Source organism: Schistocerca piceifrons, chromosome 10 (genome assembly GCF_021461385.2).
Source record: "Schistocerca piceifrons isolate TAMUIC-IGC-003096 chromosome 10, iqSchPice1.1, whole genome shotgun sequence".
NCBI classification, from domain to species: domain Eukaryota; kingdom Metazoa; phylum Arthropoda; class Insecta; order Orthoptera; family Acrididae; genus Schistocerca; species Schistocerca piceifrons.
In genome coordinates, this window is record NC_060147.1 from 51,633,749 (window position 1) to 51,658,412 (window position 24,664).

The 24,664-nt window shown below is 44.1% G+C and overlaps 1 pseudogene; it reads left to right on the forward strand.

The window, feature by feature from the left end:
* The first annotated feature begins 678 nt into the window (after nt 1-678).
* On the forward strand, nt 679-796 carry LOC124719318 (annotated as a pseudogene).
* Nucleotides 797-24,664: the final 23,868 nt, after the last annotated feature.

Consider the following 24,664-nt stretch of genomic DNA (forward strand, 5'->3'; position numbering starts at 1 on the left):
AAATTGAAATCATACCTCCTTGACAATTCCTTCTATACCACAGATGAATTCTTGAATATGAGTAAATAAATTTGATTTGATCCATTATAAATGGTTTTTTTTTTAAAGCCTGCGACTGTAGATACAATAGGTTTGTTTATAAATAAATAAATCTTCTGCTACCAGTCACGATTTTATAGTAAAATAAAGAAAATCGTGACTGGTAGCAGAAGATTTATTTATTTATAAACAAACCTATTGAGTAAATAAAGCTGGAGATAAAATATATGCATTTTGTGCCATTTAAGGGAATGGGATAGATAATAGAAATATTTAGGTATAATAATATAATGTAAACAAAAAAAAAAGAAACAGAAAAAAAAGAAAAAGAACTTGTTTCCTGTGCGCATTTCTTGTGCATTTGACACGGTCCACATCATAACGATTTTCCGTGCTATTGATCATTAGAACACTTAACTAACTAACTAGCCGTGCAGTTTGACATCTTAATGGTGAAAGTGAGGTTGTGAAAGATCGTTGTCTTTACGAAAAAAATAGAAATATAGTAACAAAATGAAGCAACAAGCAGTGACAAAAACAGAATTCATAGTGGAACTTGTCAAAAGTCGCACGGTATAAATTGCTCACACTCCTGCAAACTGAAAGAATAGGAAGAGAGTCATTCAGACATTTCAGAGTGCCAACGGCCTTCCCGCAGTGGTAACACCGGTTCCCATCAGATCACCGAAGTTTAGCGCTGTCGGGCTGGGACAGCACTTGGATGGGTGACCATCTGGTCTGCCGAGCGCTGTTGGCAATCGGGGTGCACTCAGCCCTTGTGAGGCAAACTGAGGAGCTACTTGACTGAGAAGTAGCGGCTCCGGTGTCGGAAACTGACATTCGGCCGGGAGAGCGGTGTGCTGACCACACGCCCCTCCATATCCGCATCCAGTGACGCCTGTGGGCTGAGGATGACATGACGGCCGGTCGGTGCCGTTGGGCCTTCATGGCCTGCTCGGGTGGAGTTAAGTTTTAGTTGAGACATCTTAGAAGATACACATTTATTTTGCTCCAGAAAATATGTACTATCAAATACATCGAGGAAGATATAGGGTGGCCGATCGGTTCTAGGCGCTACAGTCTGGAGCCGCGCTACCGCTACGGTCGCAGGTTCGAATCCTGCCTCGGGCATGGATGTGTGTGATGTACTTAGGTTAGTTAGGTTTAAGTAGTTCCAAGTTCTAGGGGACTGATGACTTCAGAATTTAAGTCCCATAGTGCTCAGAGCCATTTGAACCATTTTGAAGATATAGGACGCAGTAAATAACGCCTTCTTCCGTTGTCATTTCTGCCTCGTCCGTCCCCGGCAGCTAAGTCGTGTCAGCACGGTAGCTCAGCGTGTTCGGTCAGAGAGTTGGTTGGCCTCTGTAAGAAGAAAATAGAGTGGAAGGATCAACAAACGAACTTTAAACGGATGTCATGTGACGTCCACAACGATCCCAACGATCAACAACGAACAAAAATGCAAAAAAAAAAAATGGTCAGCGCGACAAAATGTCCATCTTAAAGGCCCGGTTCGATTCCCGGCTGGGTCGGAGATTTTCTCTGCTCAGGGACTGGGTGTTGTGTTGTCCTTATCAACATCATTGCATCCAAATCGACGTGCAAATCACCGAAGTGGCGTCCAATCGAAAGACTTGCACCCGGCGAACGGTCTACGCGACGGGAGGCCGTAGTCACACGACATTTGCATTATTTTATTTCTATCTCATTATCTTGCTAATTGCCAAATAACATCGAAAATTATTCTTCTCCTCAAAAAATCTGACTTTTAGACTGTTGAAATAATTTTCATTATAACACATTTATCTACTCACTTTCTTATTTCTGGATGGTGTACATTTTTTCTCTAAAAAAGGTAAACATTTTCTCTCAGATGTACTGTCTCCCTTGTAGGAGAACACTATGCAACTTTTCAGTGTGCCACGAAAAGAAAACAAACTACATACGGATGAAGAAGACACGAAAGTACAAAGTCTATTTGTATAATAGGAATAGGCGCTGTGTTCCCTAATGCCTATATACACTGAAGAGGCAAAGAACCTGGTACACCTGCCTAATATCGTGTAGGACCCCCGCGAGCACGCAGAAGTGCCGCAACACGACGCCGCATGGACTCGACTGAAGTCTCAAGTAGTGCTGGAGGGAACTGACACCATGAATGCTGCAGGACCTTCCATAAATCCGTAAGAGTGCGAGGGGGTGGAGATCTCTTCTGAACAGCACGTTGCAAGGGATCCCAGGCATGCTCAACAGTGTCCATGTCAGTGGAAGTGTCGCCGGTATGTAGCAATTCTGGACGTGTGGAGTGTCGCATGGTCCTGCTGGAGTTGCCCAAGTCCGTTGGAATGCACAATGGACACGAATGGATGCAGGTGGTCAGACAGGATGCTTACGTACGTGTCACCTGTCAGAGTCGTATCTAGACGTATCAAGGGTCCCATATCACTCCAACTGCACACGCCCCACACCATTACAGAGCCTCCACCAGCTTGAACAAGTCCCTGCTCACATGCAGAGTCCATACATTCATGAGGTTCTCTCCATAGCTGTACATGTGCATCCGCTCAATACAGTCTGAAATCAGACTCGTCCGACCAGGCATCATGTTTGCAGTCATCAACAGTCCAATGTCGGTGTCGACAGTCGCAGGCGAGGCGTAAAGCTTTGAGTCGTGCAGTCATCAAGGGTACACGAGTGGGCCTTCGGTTCTCAATGCCCATACCGATGATGTTACGTTGAATGGTTCGCATGCTGACACTTGTTGATGGCCAAGCACTGAAATCTGCAGCAATTTCCAGAAGGTTTGCACATCTGACACGCTGAAAACTTAAAGGTTCTTTTCCCCGCCGCAACGATGTCTGAGATTTGATGTTCTACCGATTTTCTGGTATCCACGGTTGTTGTTGTTGTGGTCTTCAGTCCTGAGACTGGTTTGATGCAGCTCTCCATGCTACTCTATCCTGTGCAAGCTTCTTCATCTCCCAGTACTTACTGCAACCTACATCCTTCTGAATCTGTTTAGTGTATTCATCTCTCGGTCTCCCTCTACGATTTTTACCCTCCACGCTGCCCTCCAATACTAAATTGGTGATCCCTTGATGCCTCAGAACATGTCCTACCAACCGATCCCTTCTTCTAGTCAAGTTGGGCCACAAACTTCTCTTCTCCCCAATCCTATTCAATACCTCCTCATTAGTTACGTGATCTACCCACCGTATCTTCAGCATTCTTCTGTAGCACCACATTTCGAAAGCTTCTATTCTCATCTTGTCCAAACTAGTTATCGTCCATGTTTCACTTCCATACATGGCTACAGTCCATACAAATACTTTCAGAAACGACTTCCTGACACTTAAATCTATGCTCGATGTTAACAAATTTCTCTTCTTCAGAAACGATTTCCTTGCCATTGCCAGTCTACATTTTATATCCTCTCTACTTCGACCATCATCAGTTATTTTACTCCCTAAATAGCAAAACTCCTTTACTACTTTAAGTGTCTCATTTCCTAATCTAATTCCCTCAGCATCACCCGATTTAATGTGATTACATTCCATTATCCTCGTTTTGCTTTTGTTGATGTTCATCTTATATCCTCCTTTCAAGACACTGTCCATTCCGTTCAACTGCTCTTCCAAGTGCTTTTCTGTCTCTGACAGAATTACAATGTCATCGGCGAACCTCAAAGTTTTTACTTCTTCTCCATGAATTTTAATACCTACTCCGAATTTTTCTTTTGTTTTCTTTACTGCTTGCTCAATATACAGGTTGAATAACATCGGGGAGAGGCTACAACCCGGTCTCACTCCTTTCCCAACCACTGCTTCCCTCTCATGCCCCTCTACTCTTATAACTGCCATCTGATTTCTGTACAAATTGTAAATAGCCTTTCGCTCCCTGTATTTTATACTTGCCACCTTCAGAATTTGAAAGAGAGTATTCCACTAAACATTGCCAAAAGCTTTCTCTAAGTCTACAAATGCTAGAAACGTAGGTTTGCCTTTTCTTAATCTTTCTTCTAAGATAAGTCGTAAGGTTAGTATTGCCTCACGTGTTCCAACATTTCTACGGAATCCAAACTGATCTTCCCCGAGGTCCGCTTCTACCAGTTTTTCCATTCGTCTGTAAAGAATTCGCGTTAGTATTTTGCAGCTGTGACTTATTAAACTGATAGTTCGGTAATTTTCACATCTGTCAACATCTGCTTTCTTTGGGATTGGAATTATTATATTCTTCTTGAAGTCTGAGGGTATTTCGCCTGTCTCATACATCTTGCTCACCAGATGGTAGAGTTTTGTCAGGACTGGCCCTCCCAAGGCCATCAGTAGTTCTAATGGAATATTGTCTACTCCCGGGGGCTTCTTTCGACTCAGGTCTTTCAGTGCTCTGTCAAACTCTTCACGCAGTATCTTATCTCCCATTTCGTCTTCATCTACATCATCTTCCATTTCCATAATATTGTCCTCAAGTACATCGCCCTTGTATAAACCCTCTATATACTCCTTCCACCTTTCTGCCTTCCCTTCTTTTCTTAGAACTGGGTTGCCATCTGAGCTCTTGATATTCATACAAGTGGTTCTCTTCTCTCCAAAGGTCTCTTTAATTTTCCTGTAGGCAGTATCTATCTTACCCCTAGTGAGACAAGCCTCTACATCCTTACATTTGTCCTCTAGCCATCCCTGCTTAGCCAATTTGCACTTCCTGTCGATCTCAGTTTTGAGACGTTTGTATTCCTTTTTGCCTGCTTCATTTACTGCTTTTAATATATTTTCTCTTTTCATCAATTAAATTCAATATTTCTTCTGTTACCCAAGGATTTCTATTAACTCTCGCCTTTTTACCTACTTGACCGTCTGCTGCCTTCACTACTTCATCTCTCAGAGCTACCCATTCTTCTTCTACTGTATTTTTTTTCCCCCATTCCTGTCAATTGTTCCTTTATGCTCTCCCTGAAACTCTCTACAACCTCTGGTTCTTTCAGTTTATCCAGGTCCCATCTCCTTAGATTCCCACCTTTTCGCAGTTTCTTCAGTTTCAATCTGCAGTTCATAACCAATAGATTGTGGTCAGAATCCACATCTGCCCCTGGAAATGTCTTACAATTTAAAACCTGGTTCCTAAATCTCTGTCTTACCATTATATAATCTATCTGATACCTTTTAGTATCTCCAGGATTCTTCCAGGTATACAACCTTCTTTTATGATTCTTGAACCAAGTGTTAGCTATGATTAAGTTATGCTCTGTGCAAAATTCTACAAGGCGGCTTCCTCTTTCATTTCTTCCCCCCAACCCATATTCACCTACTATGTTTCCTTCTCTCCCTTTTCCTACTGACGAATTCCAGTCACCCATGACTATTAAATTTTCGTCTCCCTTCACTACCTGAATAATTTCTTTTATCTCGTCATACATTTCATCAATTTCTTCATCATCTGCAGAGCTAGTTGGCATATAAACTTGTACTACTGTAGTAGGCATGGCTTTGTGTCTATCTTGGCCACAATAATGCGTTCACTATGCTGTTTGTAGTAGCTAACCCGCACTCCTATTTTTTTATTCATTATGAAACCTACTCCTGCATTACCCCTATTTGATTTTGTATTTATAACCCTGTAATCACCTGACCAAAAGTCTTGTTCGTCCTGCCACCGAACTTCACTAATTCCCACTATATCTAACTTTAACCTATCCATTTCCCTTTTTAAATTTTCTAACCTAACTGCCCGATTAAGGGATCTGACATTCCACGCTCCGATCCGTAGAATGCCAGTTTTCTTTCTCCTGATAACGACGTCCTCTTGAGTAGTCTCCGCCCGGAGATCCGAATGGGGGACTATTTTACCTCCGGAATATTTTACCCAAGAGGACGCCATCATCATTTAATCATACAGTAAAGCTGCATGTCCTCGGGGAAAATTACGGCTGTAGTTTCCCCTTGCTTTCAGCCGTTCGCAGTACCAGCACAGCAAGGCCGTTTTGGTTAATGTTACAAGGCCAGATCAGTCAATCATCCAGACTGTTGCCCTTGCAACTACTGAAAGGGCTGCTGCCCCTCTTCAGGAACCACACGTTTGTCTGGCCTCTCAACAGATACCCCTCCGTTGTGGTTGCACCTACGGTACGGCCATCTGTATCGCTGAGGCACGCAAACCTCCCTACCAACGGCAAGGTCCATGGTTCATGGGGGGACATTCACGGTACACTCCTGAAATGGTCGTACGGGAAAATTCCCACTTCATCGCTACCTCAGAGGTGTTATCTCCCATCCCTCGTGCGGTCGACTATAACAACACGTTCAATCTCACTTAAACTTGACAACCTGTCATTGTAGCGGCAGCATCCGATCTAGCAACTACGCCAGGCACTAGTTGTATTATATAGGTGTTGCCGACTGCGTTGATGCATTGCCGACTGGGGTGGGTCAGCGGTTCTAGGCGCTACAGTCTGGAACCGCGCGACCGCTTTGGTCGGAGGTTCGAATCCTGCATCGGGCACTGATGTGTGTGATGTCCTTAGGTTGGTTAGGTTTAAGTCGTCCTAAGTTCTAGGAGACTGATGACCACAGAAGTTGAGCCCCATAGTGCACAGAGCCATTTTTGAACCATTCACGCATTCTACCTGTTTCCATATCTCTGTATTTGAATACGCATGCCTGTACCAGTTTCTTTGGCGCTTCATTGTACAGGGTGATTCAAAAAGAATACCACAACTTTAGGAATTTAAAACTCTGCAACGACAAAAGGCAGAGCTAAGCACTATCTGCCGGCGAATTAAGGGAGCTATAAAGTTTCATTTAGTTGTACATTTGTTCGCTTGAGGCGCTGTTGACTAGGCGTCAGCGTCAGTTGATGCTAAGATGGCGACCGCTCAACAGATAGCTTTTTGTGTTATTGAGTACGGCAGAAGTGAATCGACGACAGTTGTTCAGCGTGCATTTCGAACGAAGTATGGTGTTAAACCTCCTGATAGGTGATGTATTAAACGTTGGTATAAACAGTTTACAGAGAATGGGTGTTTGTACAAAGGGAAAAGTTCTGGACGGCCGAGAACGAGTGATGAAAATGTAGCACGCATCCAGCAAGCATTTGTTCGCAGCCCAGGAAAATCGACTCGCAGAGCTAGCAGAAAGCTGCAAATTCCACAATTTCAGCAGGATGGAGCGCCACCGCATTGGCACTTATCTGTCCGTAACTACCCGAGGCGATGGATCGGCCGCCAGGCAGCCCGTGACAGAGCACTTCATCACTGGCCTCCAAGAAGCCCTGATCTTACCCCCTGCGATTTTTTCTTATGGGGGTATGTAAAGGATATGGTGTTTCGGCCACCTCTCCCAGCCACCATTGATGATTTGAAACGAGAAATAACAGCAGCTATCCAAACTGTTACGCCTGATATGCTACAGAGAGTGTGGAACGAGTTGGAGTATCGGGTTGATATTGCTCGAATGTCTGGAGGGAGCCAGATTGAACATCTCTGAACTTGTTTTTGAGTGAAAAAAAACCTTTTTAAATACTCTTTGTAATGATGTATAACAGAAGGTTATATTACGTTTCTTTCATTAAATACACATTTTTAAAGTTGTGGTATTCTTTTCGAATCACCCTGTATTATTATGCACATAATCACGCATAATGACGGGCGATTCCTTCGAAATGCAACTACTCTAGAACTTATTTGGCGATAATTCTGTAATGTTCTAAACATTTTATCTGCGGAAGATCATAAGACGCCATAAATCTCGTCTCCTCACGTGACAGGCATTCGCGACACGGCGGTTAGGACCACGGGCGAGCGCTGAGTTCTCTCAGGGGTTAACATCATCGTGACACGTTTTCAGGTAGACTCACTTAAATAGTTTCATCTGACCTCACACACGTCGTTCGCCCACTAGATAAGTCGGAGCAACACTCGTTTGACCTTACGACTACTATAGTGGTCATGCGGACTGCGTTTTCCGCCCGTCAAATGTGGCGCCGCAGTACTGCCTGCCGGGGCACGCTCGCATTTGCGCGCCTATCTCGTCGTGTTATACGCAGAATCCTCCTCGGGCATCGTGCCAGCGTTCTAAGGTGCAGCCTGTAAACTGCCCACGATTCAGATCCGTAAAGCAGCACGGGAATCACAACCGAATTCCATACTAGCATTCTCGTTGCAGCACTGAAATTGTGGGTGTCGGCCGGCCGGAGTGGCCGAGCGGTTCTAGGCGCTTCAGTCTGGAACGGCGCTACTGCTCCGGTCGCAGGTTCGAACCTTGCCTCGGGCTTGGATGTATGTGATGTCCTTAGGTTAGTTAGGTTGTTCTAAGTTCTAGGGGACTGATGACCTCAGATGATAAGCCCCATAGTGCTCAGAGCCATTTGAACCATTTTTTTGTGGTTGTCACGTACTCGAGGTATTAGCCTGCCGAACGTTGCTCCACTACTCAGTCTCCGAATCTATAGTATTAACTGAAAGAGGAGAAAGAGATGAAAATTTTACATCAACGAAACGAGTTATTCTCCATAAGAATTCCACCAGAACAATAGTTCTTCACTTGAACGCCGATACAACCTGAGACACACTATGTGATCAAAAGTATCCGGACGCCCCCAAAACCATACGTTTCTTATATTACGTGCATTCTGCTGCCACCTATTGGCAGGTACTCAGTAGTCATTAGACATCGTGAGAGAGCAGAATGGGGCGCTCCACGGAACTCACGGACTTCGAACGTGGTCAGGTGATTTAGTGTCACTTGTCTCATTCGGATTGAGAGATGTGCGCTGTAAGCACACTTCAGGTTCTAAGTGCCGTACGTCACGCGCTTCCGTTACTTTCTTTCTACACTCATCACTGATAACTAGAGGCACCTGTTTTTCGCAAAGCGCGGAATCGCGAAATTTTCACGAAATTTTACACATGTTGCTGAAAACGCGAAACTATTTACTTTTAAGCCAAATCGGGAAATAATTGACGAAACTTTGCAAAATCTTGTCATTTGAACTTAACTGCAGAAATTCGATTGGAGTTATGGTAATACAGTCTGGATATCGATTGTACACCATTTCGATATGTATAATATATCTATTCCAAAGACATTCTACAATGTTCTGGCGGTGTATTCTGAAGTGTTGGCAGAAGAGCCAACACTGTGTTGCTAGAGGAGGCCGAAATGCACGCGTTTAATTACACGCTGACTGGCGCGAGGTCTGGAACAGTTAAGGGAATTAATAGTAGCAAATAAAGTACGTAGTTGATATAATACTTAACTTTAATCCACACTTGTTGTACATCGCTCTTGACGGTACATGTTTTACACTGAATATAAACTGGTTATGGCGCCTTGCTAGGTCGTAGCAAATGACGTAGCTGAAGGCTATGCTAACTACCGTCTCGGCAAATGAGAGCGTAATTTGTCAGTGAACCATCGCTAGCAAAGTCGGCTGTACAACTGGGCGAGTGCTAGTATGTCTCTCTAGACCTGCCGTGTGGCGGCGCTCGGTCTGCAATCACTGACAGTGGCGACACGCGGGTCCGACATGTACTAATGGACCGCGGCCGATTTAAAGGCTACCACCTAGCAAGTGTGGTGTCTGGCGGTGACACCACATATTCAGTATTGCGTGTTGGAATTCGTTGTGGATCGCCGGTGCATTGAGTGTGGTATTTTGTGTTGTGTTGTCGTGCTACAGATGATTAATATGGTAGTGACAGTTTTCGACCGAGAAAAGGAATTTTCGTCCGAAGGATTTTATGTTTTCGACAAAAGTAAGAAGATACTGGCTGTCTCTGAGCACTATGGGACTTAACATCTGAGGTCATCAGTCCCCTAGAACTACTTAAACCTAACTAACCTAAGGACATCACACACATCCGTGCCCGAGGCAGGGTTCGAACCTGCGACCGTAGCAGCGCCTAGAACCGCACGGCCACAACAGCCGGCTAGGAAGATACTTATGTGCAAATACTGCAATGTGCGTATTGAGTGACAGAGGAAGGAAACGTGCCTGAAACACATTAATAACAGTTCTTCCCATAAGAAGAACAAGGAAAAGGTGCTAACAACTACTGGTATAAAAAGACAAGCTACGCTCACGGAAGTCACTGCAGGGGAAAAACGAGCGAAAAATGATAAAGAAGAATTCATTTTATCGACTACCCGAGCTTTCATTGAGGCTAACATTCCCGTGGAAAAAGTTGATCATCCGAAGCTGAGAGAATGGATGAACAAATACATACCAGATTTGTGTAAAGCTGTAGTGGAGGCTTTGTGGATCCCAGTCAGTAATGTTGATAGTGAGAGATCATTTTCTAGATACTGCAACATAATGTATGACAGGAGAACAGCTCTGACTCCCAGTAATATGGAAGTCATGGTCTCCATGGCTTTCTCGGGCTTACTTGTGTGTTGTGTCCATAGACTAGGACAGGATAAATGTTTTCCAAACTTTCATGATTTATAAGTTTTATGCTTTTTCAATTTATGTAAAATAAAAGATTTTTCACTTGAAACGTCCCCTTTGAACAATTATACGAGACTGTGCTTAAACTGACACACAATATTTTGTTCGCGCAACGCAATCTGACTTTCAATAATCCCTACAAAAGAATGGGCCCTGACTAACATTAAACTATACCTTTCCCAAATCACTTACCTCACAAAAATCTTCGCTACTCAAGCTACTGCAATACAGCGAGCGCCACTACTGCCAGCTAAATAAAAGATTCAAAGTACTGAACGCACTAACTACTGGTAGGCATAGTTAGCAAATGAAAGATTTTGATAGAGAACAACCAATGTATTTACCTCAATAGTCATAATATATATAGCAGTTCATGACAAATTACAAAACTCCGCCATCTCTCTCCCCATATCCACCACTGCTGGCGGCTCACCTCCAACTGCGCAACGCTACGCGCTATTCACATCCAGCCGCCGCTGCCCAACACTACAATGGCAGACAACAATGCAAACTAGCTCCAAAGGGCCGCTGCCTGCAAAATACAGTGTTGGATTAGAGCTGTTTATTTAATGAGAAAGGAACCTACATCATTTCTAGAGCAAAAACGAAGTGCAATTATTATTGAACAATGGTATCGAAATATGTATTCTACAAAATTACAACAACATGAATATCAAAAGCTGAAATTGACTGTTCGATTAGTTCAGCAGAGATTTAGAGCCAACAGAGCAATGAAGCAACACAAGGCTGCTTTTCAGGTACAAAAGGCTGCTGCTATGAAAATACAGTGTTGGATTAGAGCTGTTCATTTAATGAGAAAAGAACGAACATCATTTTTGGAACAAAAAAGTAGTGCAGTTATTATACAACAGTGGTATCGAAATATGCGTTCAACAAAATTACAGCAACAAGAGTACCAAAAACTGAGGTTAATAGTGATACACATTCAGCAGAAATACAGGGCTACATTGTTGATGAAATATGATAGAAATATTTATCAGAGGAAAAAGTGGGCATCTGTTATTATTCAGAGATGGTTTCGAGCCACTCTTAATATGAAACGTCCCCTTTGAACAATTATACGAGACTGTGCTTAAACTGACACACAATATTTTTAGCGCAACGCAATCTGACTTTCAATAATCCCTACAAAAGAATGGGCCCTGACTAACATTAACCTATACCTTTCCCAAATCACTTACCTCACAAAAATCTTCGCTACTCAAGCTACTGCAATACAGCGAGCGCCACTACTGCCAGCTAAATAAAAGATTCAAAGTACTGAACGCACTAACTACTGATAGGCATAGTTAGCAAATGAAAGATTTTGATAGAGAACAACCAATGTATTTACCTCAATAGTCATAATATATATAGCAGTTCATGACAAATTACAAAACTCTGCCATCTCTCTCCCCATATCCACCACTGCTGGCGGCTCACCTCCAACTGCGCAACGCTACGCGCTATTCACATCCAGCCGCCGCTGCCCAACACTACAATGGCAGACAACAATGCAAACTAGCCACAGACTGCACACAGCACAGCCAGTGATTCTCACACAGAGCGCTACGTGGCGTTACCAATAAGAAAACCTAAACAGACTACTTACACACTGCAAATGTGCCATAAATGTATTTCCTGTACCTTTTACTGCTGAAAATTGGAAATAAAATTTAACGAAATTATTGAAGGAATGGAAAAAAACTAGCGAAAAATATACCGAAATAGCTTTTTAAAAATGACGAAATCGGGCAAAAATTTTCACCACAAACAGGTGCCTCTACTGATAACTGTCGACACGAAACAAACGAGGCGTGTAGCGCTCGCGTTAGAATCACGGCGTATTACGGCTCGTTCACGGTGAATGGAAGCGAACACGTGGGAAGAGGCATTCGCAAACAATTAGCCTGCGGTCTGTCATTCCCTGAACCTGTCAAAGAGCGTCTAGTCACTTGGTGAATCAGCAGTTGTCTTGTGACAGCCAGAGCGAGAACACCAGCAGCAGCGAGTACTGTTTGTATAAAGCGTTTTTGTACTTATTTGCTGCGCTTAGCTTTTAAATAGTTTTTCTGGGAAAACCTAGCGTAGTTTTCGCGTCTCGTATTTCAGTGAGTGTTTCTTGATTATCAGAGTAGCTCATCAGAAGATTATCTTGGGAATTTGTCACCGTATAGAGTAGGGTAAACATAGTCATGTGTAGGGACTGTGGTTGTTGTGAGCGGACGCAAGGAGAATTGGCCACTCTTCGGGGGCAGGTGGAGGCTTTGTCTGTTAGGCTCATCGAGCTCGAGGCGCAGGCGTCGGCTCGTAGTGGCGTTGGGGCAACTGTGGTGAGACCTATGCCTACTTCGGTGGCCTTGGAATCACATGGAACCCCTGATGTCGCTGCGTCTTCCGGCAGTGAGCATCTTACCGGTCAGCCATCACTCCAGGGTGAATGGCGGACAGTGGTGGGCTCGCGCGTGCCTGGCCGAAAGGCGAAGGTGGGATCTGGCCGCGTGGCAGCTGCCTTACCCCTTTCCAACAGGTACGGGGTGCTTCCTAGTGGTGATGACATCGTTTCCGAGCCACCACAGGATGCCTCGCCTGTTGGGCCAGTGGCCGATTCTCCGGCAAGGTCCCGACAGTCACAGAGGGCGGGCCTATTAGTTATAGGGAGCTCCAACGTTAGGCGGGTTATGGAGCCCCTCAGGAAAATAGCGGGTAGGTCGGGGAAGAATGCCAGTGTGCACTCGGTGTGCTTGCCGGGGGGTCTCGTCCGTAATGTGGAGGAGGCCCTTCCGGCAGCTATTGAACGCACTGGGTGTGACCGGCTGCAGATAGTAGCACATGTCGGAACGAATGACGCCTGCTGCTTGGGTTCTGAAGCCATCCTTGGTTCCTTCCGGCGGCTGGCTGATTTGGTGAAGACAACCAGCATCGCACGCGGAGTGCAAGCTGAGCTTAATATCTGCAGCATAGTGCCCAGAGTCGATCGCGGTCCTCTGGTTTGGAGCCGTGTGGAGGGTCTAAACCAGAGGCTCAGACGACTCTGCGACTATAATGGTTGCAAATTCATCGACCTCCGTTATTGGGTGGAGAACTGTAGGGCCCCCCTAGACAGGTCAGGCGTGCACTACACACCGGAAGCAGCTACTAGGGTAGCAGAGTACGTGTGGCGTACACACGGGGGTTTTTTAGGTTAGAGGGACCCCCCCTTGGGCGAAACGATAAAATACCTGACGGCTTACCAGAGAGGACATTATCATCGTTGATAAAGAACGTCCGTCCTCAGAGACCAAAAACAGGAAAAGTTAACGTAATATTGGTAAACTGCAGGAGTATCCAGGGCAAGGTTCCTGAATTAGTATCTCTTATTGAAGGAAATAGTGCGCATATAGTATTAGGAACGGAAAGTTGGTTAAAACCGGAAGTGAACAGTAACGAAATCCTAGACACAGAATGGAATATATACCGCAAGGATAGGATAAACGCCAATGGTGGAGGAGTATTTATAGCAGTAAAGAATTCAATAATATCCAGTGAAGTTATTAGCGAATGCGAATGTGAAATAATCTGGGTTAAGTATCAAAGGTGGGTCAGATATGATAGTCGGATGCTTCTATAGACCACCTGCATCAGCAACCGTAGTAGTTGAGCGCCTCAGAGACAACCTGCAGAACGTCGTGAAGAAGTTTCGTGATCATACTATTGTAATAGGGGGAGACTTCAATCTACCAGGTATAGAATGGGATAGTCACACAATCAGAACTGGAGCCAGGGACAGAGACTCTTGTGACATTATCCTGACTGCCTTGTCCGAGAATTACTTCGAGCAGATAGTTAGAGAACCAACTCGTGAAGCTAACGTTTTAGACCTCATAGCAACAAATAGACCGGAACTTTTCGACTCCGTGAATGTAGAAGAGGGTATCAGTGATCATAAGTCAGTGGTTGCATCAATGACTACAAGTGTAATAAGAAATGCCAAGAAAGGAAGGAAAATATATTTGCTTAACAAGAGTGATAGGGCACAAATCGCAGAATATCTGAGTGACCACCATCAAACGTTCATTTCTGAGGAAGAGGATGTGGAACAAAAATGGAAAAAATTCAGAAACATCGTCCAGTACGCCTTAGATAAGTTCGTACCGACTAAGGTCCAAAGCGAGGGGAAAGATCCACCGTGGTATAACAATCATGTGCGAAAGGTACTACGGAAACAAAGAAAGCTTCATCATAGGTTTAAGAGTAGTCGAATCATAGCTGATAAGGAAAAGCTGAACGAAGCGAAAAAGAGCGTAAAGAGAGCAATGAGAGAAGCATTCAACGAATTCGAACATAAAACATTGGCAAACAATCTAAACAAGAACCCTAAAAAGTTTTGGTCATATGTAAAATCGGTAAGCGGATCTAAATCCCCTATTCAGTCACTCGTTGACCACGATGGCACCGAAACAGAGGACGACCGAAGAAAGGCAGAAATACTGAATTCAGTGTTCCGAAACTGTTTCACTGCGGAAAATCGTAACACGGTGCCTGACTTCAGCCGTCGCACGGACGCCAAAATGGAAAATATTGAAATAAACGATATCGGAATTGAAAAGCAACTGCTATCACCTAGTAGCGGAAAAGCATCCGGACCAGACGAGATACCCTTAAGATTCTACAGTGATTATGCTAAAGAACTTGCCCCCTTTCTATCAGCAATTTATCGTAGATCGCTGGAAGAACGTAAAGTACCTAGCGACTGGAAGAAAGCGCAGGTCGTTCCCGTTTTCAAGAAGGGTCATAAATCAGATGCGAATAATTATAGGCCTATTTCGCTTACGTCAATCTGCTGTAGAATAATGGAACATGTTTTGTGTTCTCGTATTATGACGTTCTTAGATAATACAAATCTCCTTCATCATAACCAACATGGATTCCGCAAACAGAGATCATGTGAAACTCAGCTCGCCCTATTTGCCCAAGAAATTCACAGTGCCGTAGACACTGGCGAGCAGATTGATGCCGTATTCCTGGACTTCAGGAAGGCATTTGATACGGTTCCGCACTTACGTTTAGTGAAAAAAATACGAGCTTACGGAATATCGGACCAGGTTTGTGATTGGATTCAGGATTTCCTAGAAGAAAGAACACAACATGTCATTCTTAACGGTTCAAAATCTGCAGATGTAGAGGTAATTTCGGGAGTACCGCAGGGAAGCGTGATAGGACCTTTATTGTTTACAATATACATAAATGACTTAGTTGACAACATCGGTAGCTCCGTGAGGCTATTTGCAGATAACACGGTTGTCTACAAGAAAGTAGCGACATCAGAAGACTCGTACGTACTCCAGGAGGACCTGCAGAGGATTAATGCATGGTGCGACAGCTGGCAGCTTTCCCTAAACGTAGATAAATGCAATATAATGCGCATACATAGGGGCAGAAATCCATTCCAGTACGATTATGCCATAGGTGGAAAATCATTGGTAGCGGTAACGACCGTAAAATACTTAGGAGTTACTATCCGGAGCGATCTGAAGTGGAATGATCACATAAAACAAATAGTGGGAAAAGCAGGCGCCAGGTTGAGATTCATAGGAAGAATTCTAAGAAAATGTGACTCATCGACGAAAGAAGTAGCTTACAAAACGCTTGTTCGTCCGATTCTTGAGTATTGCTCATCAGTATGGGACCCTTACCAGGTTGGATTAATAGAAGAGATAGACATGATCCAGCGAAAAGCAGCGCGATTCGTCATGGGGACATTTAGTCAGCGCGAGAGCGTTACGGAGATGCTGAACAAGCTCCAGTGGCGGACACTTCAAGAAAGGCGTTACGCAATACGGAGAGGTTTATTATCGAAATTACGAGAGAGCACATTCCGGGAAGAGATGGGCAACATATTACTACCGCCCACATATATCTCGCGTAATGATCACAACGAAAAGATCCGAGAAATTAGAGCAAATACGGAGACTTACAAGCAGTCGTTCTTCCCACGCACAATTCGTGAATGGAACAGGGAAGGGGGGATCAGATAGTGGTACAATAAGTACCCTCCGCCACACACCGTAAGGTGGCTCGCGGAGTATAGATGTAGATGTAGATGTACACCGCAGGAAGAGTAGACGAGAGAACGAGCACAGCCTGCCGAACCCACGAACGCCACGTAAACATTACGCTGACGCAACGGCTTGAGCGATGAGTCAGTGAGAACACGTCTGCACTCTACAGCGCTGACAAGGATACGACAAAATCAGAGCCGCGATACGAAACGCTCGTTTTCAGAGAAAATCGTTTTGGACGCGTAGCGAAAGAAGTACACAGGTGTTTGAAGTTGTACTTGAACGTGTACTTGAGACTCGAGCAGGTAGTGCATCCGATGCCGAGCTGTGGATTGAGCTTTCCTTCACACTTATTGTCCGTAACTTCGGGTATAGTCGGCTGGCGCCTCTCTATGGGTCCTCATTACAGTATATACACTCATGCTCATAAATTAAGGATAATTGCAGAAGGTGCTGCCACACAACGTGGCACTATGCTAATAGCATAGGCACATAGGGAACACACACGACACAAATCTGTAAGTCCACGGTATTGGTGATAAGTTGAGAAAACGGTCCGGAAACATGTGCTACAAAACGCCACTGTTTCCTGTGCATGTACCCCGACATCAATATGGGATATGATCACCGTGCACACGTACACAGGCCGCACAGCGGGTTGGCATACTCTGGATCAGGTGGTCGAGTAGCTGCTGGGACATGGCCTCCCATTCTTGCATTAGTGCCTGTATGAGCTCCTGAAGTGTGGTAGGGGTTTGAAGACATGCAGCGATATGTCGACCGAGAGCAACCCAGACGTGCTCGATGGGGTTAAGTTGTGGAGAACAAATCAAATGTGTGTGAAATCTTATGGGACTTAAAACTGGTAAGGTCATCAGTCCCTAAGCTTACATACTACTTAACCTAAATTATCCTAAGGACAAACACACACACCCATGCCCGAGGGAGGACTCAAACCCCCGCTGGGACCAGCCGCACAGACCATGGCTGCATGACTCAGCTAATCCCACGTGGCATTCTGGAGAACAGGCAGGCCACTCCATTCGCCTGATATCTTCTGTTATAAGGTGCTCCATGATGGGAGCTCGGTGGGGCCGTGTGTTATCATCCATCAGCAGGAAGGTGGGACCCACTGCATCCCTGGAAAGGCGGACATACTGGTGCTATATGACATCCCTGTTACTGTTCCTCCATCAAAGACATGCAGGGGTGTACGTACACCAATCATAATCCCACCCCACACCATCAAACCACGACCTCCATACAGGTCCCTTTTAAGGACATTAAGGGGTTGGTATCTGGTTCCTGGTTCATGCCAGATGAAAACCCAGCGAGAATCACTGTTCACACTATACCTGCACTCGTCTGTGAACATAACCTGGGACCAATGACCATGCACTGTGTTCTATTCCAGACTTTACGGGCTCTCCTGTGACCAGGGGTCAGTGGAATGCACCTTGCAGGTCACCGGGCGAATAAACCATGTCTGTTCAGTCGTCTGTAGAGTGTGTGTCTGGAGACAGCTGTTCCAGTGGCTGTGGTACAGTCCCAAACAAGGCTACCTGCAGTGGCCGTCTGCAGGCACTGATGGTGAGATATCTGTCTTCAGGAGGTGTTGTACACTGTGGACGTCCCATACTGTAGCGCCTGGATACGTTTCCTGTGTTCTGGAATCGTTGCCATAATCTTGAGATCACACTTTGTGGCATACGGAGGGCCCGTGCTATGATCTGTTGTGTTCGACCAGGCTCCAGTCGCCCTAGTATTGTACCCCTCTTTGTTCTTTGAGCCATTTTCAACACACCTTCACCATTAGCACGTATGAAAACGTCTGCACACTTACTCGCTGCACCGTACTCTGACATGCACCAACACACCTCTGCATATGTGGACTGCTGCTAGCACCACAGTGACGACCACAGGTCGAATGCACCGCATGGTCATACCCCGAGATGATCTAAACACGCAGACAGCCCACCAGAGTGTTGTTTCACCATGTATCACCATTATCCTTAATTTACGAGCATGAGTGTATTTCGTATGGCTTGAAGGTACTGTGTATTCTGAACAACATGTTGGCCAGCAAAACGATGCAGTTAAACGGCAACGTAAACAGACCTTACAAACTGAATGATGGATTACCACAAGGATCGATTCTTGCCCCACTGCTGTTCAACATATACAGGTTGTCCCACTCTAACCTCCCTGATTTCAAAGACCCAGGAAAAATACACCACATTGTAGAGCATCTCAAAGCATTTTTTGCCATCAATACACCCCCACATGTGAACCATTTGTAGCACAAAGAATATCGAGTCTATAATAAATTTTTGCCGAGTTCTTTGTAACATTTCCTCATTAGTGATATGATTCCACAATGTAGAAATATAGTCCACTTTGGTCGCATATACGCGATCCTTCACGAATCCCCACATGAAGAAATCAAGCAGCAGAATGTCGGGTGAACGTGGTGGCCAGGCAGTGGGTCCTCTGCATCCGATCCAACAATCGGGAAATTTCCTATCCAGGAACTTGCGAACAGCCACTGACCAATGCGGCAGAGCTCCATCTTGTTGAAAAATGATGTTGGGTTGCAAGTCTTGCATCTGAGTGTACACAAACTGCTCCATCATGTCCAGATACACTGAGCCATTCACTGTTTATTCTGCAAAGAAGAATGGTTCAACAATCCTGTCGTGAATGAGATTTTCACTCTGTAGCGAAGTGTGTGCTGATATGAAACTTCCTGACAGATTAGAACTGTGTGTCGGACCGAGACTCGAACTCAGGGGCTTTGCCTTTCACAGACAAGTGCTCTACCATCTGAGCTACCCAAGCACTTCAGCTACGCAAACACTTTCCCGCAAAAGGCAAAGGCCCCGAATTCGAGTCTCGGCCCGGCACACAGTTTTAATCTGCCAGGAAGTTTCAATCCCATCGTGCATTAGCCTGTACCAAACGTTTAGTTTAGGGCTATCACGACCATGTTCAATGACAACGTGAGGATTTTGCGAACCCCAAATCCGAACATTATGCCTCTTAACCCTTCCCGACAGATAAAAGGTTGCCTCATCTGAGAATAAACATTTTTCCAAGACGCTGGCATCCGTATCAATACGCTGCAGCATATCCGCAGCAAATTGATGTCGGCGTGGTTTGTCGTTTGGCGTCAGATCTTGCAGAATTTGCACTTTGTAAGCACACATACGAAGACGCTGGTGAACTACACGATGCAATGTTGGACGAGGTACATCAAGTTGCCTAGATGCTTGACGAATTGACTTACGTGGGCTTCTGAGAAACGCTTGTCTGATGTCCTCCACGGTCTCCTCTGAAACTCTGTAACATGCCCTGCCAGAATGTTTCAGAACGCTTCCTGTTGCCAAAAACTTTCTATACCATTTTCACATCAGGTGGATCTCATTCATGCTCACGACAATAATTGCTTTGCAAATAATCGGCGATTTTGTCTCTGTAAACGCACTACTGCTTGCATGGACTGCTTTGGAGTCGCCATTTTTTCATGCGACCATGCTGCACTCTGGCGACGATACTTGGCACTTCTGACGCGGGAATATAAATTCTTTGAGGTGCTCTACAATGTGGTGCATTTTTCATTGTCGTATATACTGTGGTTTTTCTCTCATGGGTCCTTGAAATCAGGGAGGTTTGAGTGAGACACCACGTACACTGCGGATTTACCAGCTACTGCTACTAGAAAGTTTATATACGTTGACGACCTTGCACTGACAGCCCAGTCCAATGACTTCGCAGCAGCAGAAACCGCGCTCACAGAAGACCTTCAGAGACTCGTCGAGTTCTTCAAAACCTGGAGACTGACCCCAAACATAGAAAAACAGAGATCAGCAGCTTCCATCTTAGCAACAGACAAGCCAACTATATTCGTCAGGTTCAAAATCGTGGCCACCTGCTGAAGTTCAATCCTCACGCTAAATATCTAGGAGTCATCTTGGGCTGCGTGGAATTAGCCGAGCGGTCTAAGGCGCTGCAGTCATGGACTGTGCGGCTGGTTCCGGAGGAGGTTCGAGTCCTCCCTCGGGCATGGGTGTGTGTGTTGTCCTTAGGATAATTTAGGTTAAGTAGTGTGCAAGCTTAGGGACTGATGGCCTTAGCAGTTAAGTCCCATAAGATTTCACGTTTTTTGAACAGTCATCTTGGATCGATCCTTGACCTACAGCGCACATGTAAACAAAACGTCTGCTGAAATCAAACTCCATAACAACATTCTACACAAAGTCGCAGGAACAGGCTGGGGCCCCACTGCGTCTACTCTCAGAACCACAGCATTTGCCCTAGTATACCCAGTAGCTGAATACTGAAGTCCAGTATGGCTTACCAGTGCCTATACAAAGAAGGTAGAAGGTAGACGACCAGCTGAATGACACAATGAGGATTATACCAGGCACCGTCCAGTCTACTCCTCAGAAGTGGCTACTGGTGCTCTCTGACATCCCACCTCCTCATCTCCAAAGAGCATTAACACTGAAGAAAGAATGGCATAAGTGCTGTGACATTCCTCTCTTATCAGTACATGAAGACTGTCTACATAAAGATGTTGTTGTTGTTGTTGTGGTCTTCAGTCCTGAGACTGGTTTGATGCAGCTCTCCATGCCACTCTATCCTGTGCAAGCTTCTTCATTTCCCAGTACCTACTGCAACCTACATCCTTCTGAATCTGCTTGGTGTATTCATCTCTTGGTCTCCCTCTACGATTTTTACCCTCCACGCTGCCCTCCAATACTAAATTGGTGATCCCTTGATGCCTCAGAACATGTCCTACCAACCGATCCCTTCTTCTGGTCAAGTTGTGCCACAAACTTCTCTTTTCCCCAATCCTATTCAATACTTCCTCATTAGTTATGTGATCTACCCACCTAATCTTCAACATTCTTCTGTAGCACCACATTTCGAAAGCTTCTATTCTCTTCTTGTCCAAACTAGTTATCGTCCATGTTTCACTTCCATACATGGCTACACTCCATACGAATACTTTCAGAAATGACTTCCTGACACTTAAATCAATACTCGATGTTAACAAATTTCTCTTCTTCAGAAACGCTTTCCTTGCCATTGCCAGCCTACATTTTATATCCTCTCTACTTCGACCATCATCAGTTATTTTGCTCCCCAAATAGCAAAACTCCTTTACTACTTTAAGTGTCTCATTTCCTAATCTAATTCCCTCAGCATCACCCGACTTAATTAGACTACATTCCATTATCCTTGTTTTGCTTTTGTTGATGTTCATCTTATATCCTCCTTTCAAGACACTGTCCATTCCATTCAACTGCTCTTCCAAGTCCTTTGCTGTCTCTGACAGAATTACAATGTCATCGGCGAACCTCAAAGTTTTTATTTCTTCTCCATGAATTTTAATACCTACTCCGAATTTTTCTTTTGTTTCCTTTACTGCTTGCTCAATATACAGATTGAATAACATCGGGGAGAGGCTACAACCCTGTCTTACTCCCTTCCCAACCACTGCTTCCCTTTCATGTCCCTTGACTCTTATAACTGCCATCTGGTTTCTGTACAAATTGTAAATAGCCTTTCGCTGCCTGTATTTTACCCCTGCCACCTTTAGAATTTGAAAGAAAGTATTCCAGTTAACGTTGTCAAAAGCTTTCTCTAAGTCTACAAATGCTAGAAACGTAGGTTTGCCTTTCCTTAATCTTTCTTCTAAGATAAGTCGTAAGGTCAGTATTGCCTCACGTGTTCCAGTGTTTCTACGGAATCCAAACTGATCTTCCCCGAGGTTGGCTTCTACTAGTTTTTCCATTCGTCTGTAAAGAATTCTTGTTAGTATTTTGCAGCTGTGACTTATTAAACTGATAGTTCGGTAATTTTCACATCTGTCAACACCTGCTTTCTTTGGGATTGGAATTATTATATTCTTCTTGAAGTCTGAGGGTATTTCGCCTGTTTCATACATCTTGCTCAAAAGATCTCAGGCTGAAATCTCGGAACCCTTCTTGGATTATAGGAAGGAAACTGGCCCAAGATCAGTTTAGAGAAAGTAAAGCTTGGCGCAGCGACAGGCTGTCTTCAAACCCAGACTGATATGGATGACGTCCAACCAAGCAAACTTCTGGTTTCAACCAACCCAGGAAAATCTGGACATGACTTAACCGGATACGAACCCATCACGGCAGATGTCAGTTTTGGAAGCACAAGTGGAAGATTCCTGATAGTCCATCCTGCGATTGTGCAGACATGTGTTGCGTTGTAGTAGGTGTATTCCTGCTATCTGGTCAGTGCCATGTTTATGCCTTGTCTTTTGACAATGTGTATCACTTTATGTGTGAGTTTGCCCTTGTAGGTAGTTGGGTACCATCACGAATCTTCTTTCTTGTTTTCATATATTCTTTGTACCATTGTTGTTCTGTTGTGTATGCTTGTTTGTATGGTGTTTTGTTATGCTGTTGTGTTTGATTGAGTGTCATATTTATTGACTGTATTTGTCGTTTAATTTTTTATTCAACTTTATGACTAGATTACTACTGTACCTATTGCTTGTTGCTGTTTGTGAGACGATGTCGGTTCTTTTTGGTAGTTTTCTGTGAGTGTGGATGATTTGAAGTCTGATGTATGGTAGTGTCTGTTGTTTGAGATTTAAAGTGCATTTCAAAGCTATGCTGACTTTTTTTATCGTTATATCTAAGAAGCTTATTTGGTTGTCATGTTCTTCTTCGATTGCGAATGTTATCTTTTCATGTATTGTGTTTATATCTGTATGCAACTGATCAAATTTTGCCGGAGTTTCATCAGTTAAACAGAATTTATCATTCCTGAATGTGATCTAATAAAGAATGTTGTAATTATATTTATTAATGTTTTAAAAAGTCGCCGGCCGGTGTGGCCGTGCGGTTCTAGGCGCTTCAGTCTGGAACCGCGAGACCGCTACGGTCGCAGGTTCGAATCCTGCCTCGGGCATGAATGTGTGTGATGTCCTTAGGTTAGTTAGGTTTAACTAGTTTTAAGTTCTAGGGGACTGATGACCACAGATGTTAAGTCCCATAGTGCTCAGAGCCATTTGAACCATTTTTTAAAAAGTCATGTTTTGTACATGGTTTATGAAAATGTTGGCTAGTGTACCTGACACAGTGACCTACATAAATTTACACGTAAAATAACAACCATTGTCAAAAGACAAGGCATAAACATAACATTCAAAACGGTAAAAAATATCAGAAGATCGTACAACTGTCCCTCCTTTCAATCGTCGTACGAATGTCGAAATGGCAGATATTGAGATAACCGATCGCGGAACTGAAATGCAGCTACAATCGCTTAAGGGGAGCCGGAGATGCCTATGCTGCCCATGTTAAAATCACTAAGTTTGAGGAACATTTATGAATAAACTACCAAATAAAAAAATTTGAATTTTTTTGACATATAGAGTGGTTTAGTATTGCAGTTATGACAGAGGGATTTTGGAGTATCTTTTCTAGTTTTCTTCCAATAACTTTTTTTATTAATGACCAATTTTTTTTACAAATAATTGCTTTATAATGAAACTGAAATGAAACTACTGAACATATTGCCAAATGGCTGTGTTACAATGTAAGTTTGACCACTAGGAGTGCTGTATAAAAATTTCATCTCTCTAGCTTGAGTGGACTTTGAGAAAATGTTCCTTATATTAGAAAAATTCTAATTTACGGGAAATGGCTATCGAAGTTTCTCAATACATTGCTGCACTATAGGATGGATTATCAGGGTCTTCTTCTTCATCCTCCAAAAGCTTCCTCTTCTGTCTTCTTTTCTGGCCTGTTGTTCCATCATACTTCATATGTCTTTCTCTTCTTTCTGCCCCTCTTATCCTTTCTCTGTCAATATTTCTTAGTGCTCGTACAGTCTTCACCCCAGCTGTAAATCCTAATGCCTTCAGAACTTCACACTTCACACTGTTCCCTTGGTTGTATGTTGCTATTGCATCATAAATGCCAAAGTGCAGTGTTTTCATGCTTGCAAACACCCTTTTAGGAATCACTTTCCAAATCAAATTGTTTACGCTCTCATTAGGATTCTGCGTCTTTCCGTGTAGACATTTGTGTAACAATTCTGGCTGTGCTAAGTAATGAAAAATTGGTTTTATTGCATTTATCACAGCTGCC